General features: G+C 49.4%; 1 long non-coding RNA gene across 1 annotated transcript; it reads right to left on the bottom strand.

Moving 5' to 3' along the window:
* Positions 1-3504: 3504 nt before the first annotated feature.
* Positions 3505-7360, bottom strand: LOC142302401 (uncharacterized). The gene is made up of 7 exons (XR_012752954.1): positions 7132-7360; positions 6921-7005; positions 5560-5661; positions 5141-5218; positions 4466-4572; positions 4068-4131; positions 3505-3960 (listed from the first exon to the last, which is right to left on the bottom strand). It is a non-coding gene; the product is annotated as an uncharacterized LOC142302401 (long non-coding RNA).
* Positions 7361-8349: the final 989 nt, after the last annotated feature.

The following is an 8349-nucleotide window of genomic DNA, read 5'->3' as shown; positions in this document are numbered from 1 at the left end:
GACACCTAGTGGCAGAGCCGGATATGTTACACAGGAAAACTCATGTGTCGCGGGCGGGTGGTGCGCTGCTCGACCGTGCTTGCGGCTCGGGTCCGGCTGCTGCTGCTGCTCGGTGGCTCGAACGGGGGGCCGGATCCGGGGACTCAAGCGGCGCTCCTCGCCCGTGAGTGAAAGGGGTGGTTTGGTTTGGGGATGTAGTCCGTGACGCCACCCACGGTTTATGGTGATAATGGGACACCACCGCTGCTCTGGACGGGGATCCCGGGAGCGATGACAGGGAGCAGCTGAGATGTTTCTCTCCCCTCCGTGGGTAGGGGGGTTTGGTGGTCCCGGGGCCCGGTGATGGCGACTGGGAGGTGGATTGCGGGGCTTGGCGAGGTGCAGGGTCGTGAGGGCCAGCGCAGTGCCAGACGGCACGGTGGTACTCACTCAGCCAGTAACGTACACGGAGTCTCTGGTAAAACAAACGGCTGGATGGACGGGTCCCGCAGCCGGCTGCTGTAGTTTCTCCCCTGACTCCAGACTAATAGTGTGCGTCCTTTCCTGCACTTTCTTTGTATGCTCCTCCTGTGCTCTGATTTCCAGTCGGCTCTCCGGTTCGGTACCGGACGGGCTACCACCCTGTCCCGGCTACTTACGGTTCCAACAGGACTGTCTTCCCGGCCCCTGCAGACGGCCACTACCGCCTGCCTGACTGACTTCAAGAGGGTCCTAGGCTCCAACCTAGTCCCCTGACTGTTTCTGCCACTCTGCACACCTCCTCTCCCTTCCTCTGCCTGGACTTGTCTGCGTTGTTTCCTGCCTCAGATCAGCTAGACCCCTCGGTGGGCGTGTCCATCTGCCTGACTCCGCCCACCTGGAGTGTCTGTCTGAACCCGAGGGAGGAAATCAGGTCTCACTGGAGATGACTACTGTGACCTGCTGGGGGGGGGGGTGTGTTGTTACCTGTGGCCCCTGGCTAGTCCAAGGCGCCACACATGCACCAAATACAATGCAGCAAAACATATCAGAACAATACAGTTAAGATTAACAGTTGCAGTACTCTTGGTCACCACATCAGCCTGGGGGCGGTAGGGTACTGGTCACCCTATTACATTACATTACTTATCCTGCACTGATCCTCAGTTATCTTCAGTATTCTCTCACCCACCGCACTATTACATCCAGTTTTATGCACTCCTCATGTTGGGATGGAAGGATTCTGCCAGTCAAACATCCAGATCTGCTTTTCTGTGCGAGGCTGCTCACAAAAGTTATTATTTGAAGACCTGCTCTTCATAGAATGTTGTTGACAGCCACGAGCCACACATGGCTGGCCTGGGAGCCGCAGATGGGAGTCCCCTGGTCTACAGGAATAGTGAGAAGCGCAGGGAGCTTTCATGCGGCCTTTTATTCTCAGCAGTGATGGGGATCGGGAATTTGAGCCTCCACCAGTTAAGCCCCCGTCACATTTAACGACTTACCAGCGATCCCAAAAACGATGTGACCTGATAAGGATCGCTGGTAAGTCGCTGGGAGGTCGCTGGTGAAATGTCACACAGTCAGGTCTTACCAACGACACAGTAACGATCAGCGACCTGTATAACGATCTCGGCGGGCGTTGGGACTGTGTTAGGAGGTCGTTGGTAGGCGTCAAACACAGCGATGCGTCCTGCCCAGCAGGACGTCGCCTTTGAAGAATATGGTCCCAACCATTCAGCAATGACTAGCGATCTCACAGCAGGGGTCTGATCGCTGGTAGGTGTCACACATAACGAGATCGCTGCTACGTCACAGAAATAGTAACGCAGTAACGATCTCATTAACGATCTCGTTGTGTGTGACGGGGCCTTTACACTTCTATGGATGATCTACCAGACAGGTAATGTTCACCATGAAGACAAGCTCTGCCCATATGTTACTGTGTAATATGGATGTCATGCAGTAGTCCTCCACTTGAGACCTCCTAATGCTGGAAAGACATTGATAAGTGGTTTCTGGCCATTTCTGCCTGTGATAATGTGCCACCCCTTCAGCGGTCGAACCGCTCGGATCCGGGGGGTGGTTATTCGTGGCTTGAGGGTCTCCGGACCCGGGGGCTAGGGGCCACACTCAAATGGACAGGGGGAGTATTTACAGTGGAGATATAGTTTTTGACGCCACCCATGGTGTACGGTAATTGGGAGTACTGCCGCTGCTGTTGGGGGTACCCAGGGTGATGGAGTGGGGCAGCTAGATGTCGTCACCCTCCACGGGCAGGGGAAGGCCCCAGGGCTCGGTGGGATGCCGTGGGATGCAGGGGTCACTCAGGTACTCACTCAGTCAATAAGTAGACGCTGACAACTGGGTAATCCAAATCTCCGGGTATCGCTGTCGCTTGAGGGGAGCTCGTTCGGGTCCCGTCCCCTATGGTGTTGCCTGGTGATCCGTGACCTGCCTCCTGGCACTAAGTTTAACTTCAACGTGGTGGCCCAGTAGTCTGAAACTTGCCGGCCCCCACTCCCCTCTGTGTAGGAGCCTACTCTCAGGGCTCACGCTTGGGATTTTCTGTACCGTTTGTTTGGAAGGCCCTAACCCCCTCGTTACGCTAGTGCCCCGATTCTAGAGTGAGTGGAAACAGATCATAAAGGCTCCGTTCTCCCCAGGTTAATTGCTGGGTTGCCTGAATCTTCTGTCCGACCTAGGGTCCGTGTACCCCGCCATGCCTTCGGTCCCGCTCCGGTGATAGTGCCAGGCTGCTGACCGTCCTCCTTGACAGGTCGAGGCACCTAGCCGCAATCCCCTGCGACCGGGGGTCCGACTCCTCTAGGTCCAGACCGTCGTCTGCAACCTAGACAGTTTCTCTTTGGGGCCACTACTCCCAACCTTCTCTGAGCTCCTCACAGCTCGAGGGGTTCTACTCACTCCACTCACTACTAACTGACTGACTACACTCCTCAACTTCCCTCCCTGACTCCCCCAGGTGGGCGACTCTATTCCACTCAAGCCGTCCACTGGTGTGTCTGGTGGGTGTGGTGCAGGGTGTATCTTGGATTTGATTTGCTGTTGGAGGCAACACCCTAAGACTGGGACCCAGAACCAAGAGGGAGGTGGATACTGCTCGGAAGGGCAGCTTGTGCAGTACCCTGTGACAACCTGATAGTCCAGGGGCGTCACAATAAAAACTAATTCTAGGGTGTTTTGTAGGCAGAAGCTTGGAGGGAAACAAGTCTGCTTCTCTGATGGGATGAATCTGATTATTGTTATCAGGCAGGAGCCATAAACTCAAAGTCTGATAGAAGAAAATCATGGCCGACCAGAAACCCTCTGATCAGTATATACAATATATTATGAGGCGTCTACTCTGTATACAGAACATGTGTATGGCAGCTGGGAACAAGCGGGGGTTACATATATAAAAGACAGTAACACTATTACAATACTGCACCCCAAAATATCCTGGGGTCACCACCTTCCATACTAAATATGCAGATGAAGGAGACTCGTACACACGGCCGGTTATAATAATAATAATATTTATTCACTCATATAGCGCCATTAATTCCTCAGCGCTTTACATCCTATCAGTAATGTCTTTGGAGTGTGGGAGGAAACCGGAGACCCCGGAGGAAACCCACGCAAACACGGGGAGAACATACAAACTCCTTGCAGATGTTGTCCTTGGTGGGATTTGAACCCAGGACACCAGCAAGACTGCAGTGCTAACCACTGAGCCACCGTGCCGCCCATGTGCTGGATAATGGCAGCATGTGCCGTCGATCGTGGTGGACGCAGCAGAAGAGTCACTTACTCTGTGATTACATCTGACTGCGGAAAGTAATGAGAACAGAGACCGAGCCCGGAATCTGCCCTGTACTGAGGAGCGTCATCTGCTCCTGACATGGCGGCTGCCACATCATTGACTTGTCATAGTCGTCTTCCCTGGCCGTACCCCATCTTCATTGTGGGGGCATAGCGGACCCCCCGCTCTGGAGCAGTGATCTGTAGGAAGAAGAAACAGAACTGGTCATGGAGTAGCCGAATATTACACATCAGAGAGGTGCACACGATTTACCCCCGGTCACCACCAGTTATTATATTCATCTTACCTGGAATATATTGGGGTCCATGGGTCCCGCGTCTTGGGGGTTGTTCTTGTTCTTGTTCACACCCCTGTGTACAAAATAACAGAATACGCTTTATAATTCTGCATTGATTAATCTCATACTATATTTTTCGGAGGTGGAGCTCAGTTTTTCTAAAACACCGCTCCGAATTCTCTGTCACTGGTCATAAATCTGGGTACCACTAGGGGGAGCAGTGGAGCCTGTGCATTGTGGTGAATGGGAGCTCCCCCTAGTGGTGGCTGCACGCACATTACTAATGGTCACTTCTCCTCTCGTCTTCCAGGACAATCTTCACTATTCTGTGTCAGCACAATGTGGTGTCATGGCCGCTGTTATTATCAGCTCCTATCATTAATCACATCACACACTGATGATCTTACCTTATGTTATGTTTTGTGGTCGCTCGATGTGACCTGTCTCTGGTCGAAAGTCACCGCTGAGACCAGGAGAGGGTCGTCTCTGCGCCTCGCTTTGTCCATTACAGACTCTAGTGAAACAGAAAACACATAAATATATTTATACAGAAAGTGACAGAACATCAGTATACAATGAGGATACAAGGAGACAGATGCTCCAACGTATCTGACAGGAAACATGTCCTTACACATAGCAACCAATTAGAACGCAGCTTTCATTCTAACAGAGATGTTTAAGGTATGCAAGCTGAGCTCTGATTGGTTGCTATGGACAGTGTTGATAAATGAGGCCTAGTGTCTTTTCATGGATGTGACTACGGTCCTCTGATTGTCCCTGATATTTTCCCAGTCCTGATGGACTGTAGATCCCAGATTCATGTTGAATTTGGGATCTACTATTTTGCCCCAGTCCTTTCCCCGATGCTATCACCTAGTTCTATTCCTCCCATACTATATTTGCTTTTTACATTTCTTTTTTCCAGATGTAGGACTTTGCATTTGTCCCTGGTAAACCCCATTCTGTCCTCCTCGGCCCATTGTTCTAGTAAGTCTAGATCCTTTTGAATCCGCTCTCTTTCCTCTCTAGTGTTGGCTACTCCTCCTACTCCCATACTCTACCAGTTATTATATTCTTCTTACCTGGAATATATTTGGGTCTATGGTGACACACCGACATTTATTATAGCCGCGTCTTTGAAGTTGTTCTTGTTCACATCCCTGTGTACAAAATAACAGACATCACTTTATAATTCTGCATTGATTAATCTCATACTATATATTTCGGAGCTGGAGCTCAGTTTTTCTGACAAACAGCTCGAAATTCTCTGCTCTCTGTCACTGGACAAAAATCTGAATGCCACTAGGGTGAGCAGTAGAGCCTGTGCATTGTGGTGAATGGGAGCTCCCCCTAGTGGTGGCTGCATGCAGATTACTAATGGTCACTTCTCCTCTCATCTTCCAGGAGAATCTTCACTACTCTGTGTCAACACAATGTGGCGTCATAGCCGCTGTTTTTATCAGCTCCTGTCATTACTCACATTACACACTGATGATCTTACCTTATATAAGGTTTTGTGGTCGCATGATGTGACCCGTCTCTGGTCGGGAGTCACTGCTGAGATCAGGTGAGGGTCGGACTCTGCGCCTCGCTTTGTCCATTACTTTGGTGAAACAGAAAACACATAAATATATTTATACAGAAAGTGACAGAACATCAGTATACAATGAGGATACAATGAGACAGACGCTCAAACATATCTGACAGGAAACCTGGCCGTATACATAGCAACCAATCAGAATGCAGCTTTCATTCCACCAGAGATGTTTAAGGCCTTTTCATGGATGTGACCCAGTGGCGTAACTACAGTTTGATGGACCCTAATGCAATATTTGGACCTAGGCCCCCCCAACTTTCCTATGTTCCACTATGCATCTTTCCCTCACCACCTGGTTTTCTTATGTTGTGTTATGCATCGTTCCCTCACAACCCAGCTTTCCCATGCTCTGTTATACATCATTCCCTGAACACTAAGGTTTTCCATGCTCTGCTATATATCTTTCCCTCAGCAGCTGGCTTTCCCATGCTCTGCTATACATCTTTCCTTTAGCACCCAACTTTCCCATGCTCTGATGTGCATCTTTACCTCATCACCCAGCTTTTCCATGCTCTGCTATACATCTTTCCCTCAACACCCAGCTTTCCCATGATATCATAGTATGGAAAAGCTGGGTTCTGAGAGAAAGAAGTAGAGCAGAGCATAGAAAGCTGGGTGAGGAAGGAAAGACCCTCTTTCCCTCAGCAATCAGCTTTCCCATCCCATGCTTGTATCTTTGTCCCCCATCTTCGTATATGTGTCAACATCCTGTTATTACATGGCCCCCATCCTGGTATTGCATGGCCCCAATCCTGATATTACATAGCCTCCCTCCTGGTATTACTTGGCCCCATTCTGGTATGATATGGCCCCCATGTTGGTATTATATGGCCCCCCCATCCAAGTATTACGTGGACCTATCCGGTTGTTTCATGACCCCCATCCTATTATTTTATGGCTCCCATCCTGGTATTACATGGCCCCCATCCTGGTATTACATGACCCCCATCCTGGTATTACGTGGCCCCCATCCTTGTATTACGTGGCCCCCATCCTGGTATTATATGGCCCCCATCCTGGTATTATATGGCTCCCATCCTGGTATTACATTGCCCCTATCCTGGTATTACATGACCCCCATCCTGGTGTTATATAGTTGTGCCCCTGATGTGACCCCTGTCCTCTGATTGTCCCTGATATGTCCCCAGCAAAGGAATCTGGGACTTTTTGTAAATAATGAAGGAAAAATCCCCTTTTACTGGAAAGTTATATATAATGAGAAGATATGAGACTACAAATTATTAATCCTGTAAGAAGGAACTTACGTGATTTAGGGTTTGCTGAGGGTGTCCATTGTGATCCATCTCTGGGCCTCCAAGATGGCGAATTTACTCGCTTTGTGCTCTTTTTCTAATAAAAAGTAAAAACAATGATGATCAGATGCCCCCAATAATGGCAGCCCCCCCCCCACCCCCCAGCCACCATATTTCTGCATTCACTATATTGAGGCATAATGGAAATTCCATGGTTACTTACCCGTGCAGACTTGTCTCTGGGCCCAGGGTTGTTCCTATGTGAAGGTCGGGGCGGTCTTTTGGACAGTCATAGACTCTACATGTCGTTTATAGACGTGGAGTCATTTCCTGACCTGTTTTAGAAATTCACTGACCCTGCCGTTCTGCAGGCAGGATAGTAGATGAGCTCTTATCTTCTCATGCTGAAACTGAGCTGTGGGGTCACCACCATTTGCCAAAAACTAGTAGGCAAACGCTGTAGCAAACACCCCACAGTCATAGCCGTTTTTCTGTTGATCCACATTGAGAAAGCTCAGATGTTTCAGGGGCTCGTCGGCCACTTCATTGTACATGTTGATAATCTGCTGACGGATAGATATTGACAGCTTTCTAGTATTGTGCGGCGTCCATTGTGATCCATCTCTGGGCCTCCAAGATGGCGAATTTACTCGCTTTGTGCTCTTTTTCTAATAAAAAGTAAAAACAATGACGATCAGATTCCCCCAATAAATAATATAAATATAATATATATATAATATAATAATAAATACATTCACTATATTGAGGCAGAATGGAAATTCCATGGTTACTTACCCATGCAGACTTGTCTCTGGGCCCAGGGTTATGCCCGGTTGAAGGTCGGGCGGTCTTTTGGACCGTCATAGACTCTACATGTCGTTTATAGACATGGAGTCATTTCCTGACCTGTTTTGGAAATTCGCTGATCCTGCCGTTCTGCAGGCAGGATAGTAGATGAGCTCTTATCTTCTGATGCTGGAACTGAGCTGTGGGTTCACCGCCATTTGCCAAAAACTCGTAGGCAAACGCTGTAGCAAACACCCCGCAGTCATAGCCGTTTTTCTGTTGATCCACATTGAGAAAGCTCAGATGTTTTAGGGGCTCCTTGAGCACTTCATTGTACATGTTTATAATCTGCTGACGGATGGATGGAGACAGTCTTCTAGTATTGATGCTGTCGGCCACCAAGATTTTGCCATCTTTGAAGCAGGTAGTCAGCCAGTGCACCCTTTCCTCATCGTAGTGGATCTGTACGGCATTCTTCAGTACGCTGCACCCTGGCACTAAAAGAACAGCCGGGGGATGCAGGCCATCAAAACCCTCAAACCGATTCTGCAGCAGCTCCTGGGCCATGCTAATGATGTCATCATCCAGCATGCCCGCCGGGCCTCTGCTCCTAAGGATGAGTAATTGCTCTGGAGACAGGTTGTCCTCCTGATTC

This window comes from Anomaloglossus baeobatrachus, chromosome 1 (assembly GCF_048569485.1).
Source record: "Anomaloglossus baeobatrachus isolate aAnoBae1 chromosome 1, aAnoBae1.hap1, whole genome shotgun sequence".
Classification (NCBI taxonomy): Eukaryota; Metazoa; Chordata; class Amphibia; order Anura; family Aromobatidae; genus Anomaloglossus; species Anomaloglossus baeobatrachus.
This window is presented reverse-complemented; position numbering and strand designations above follow the sequence as displayed.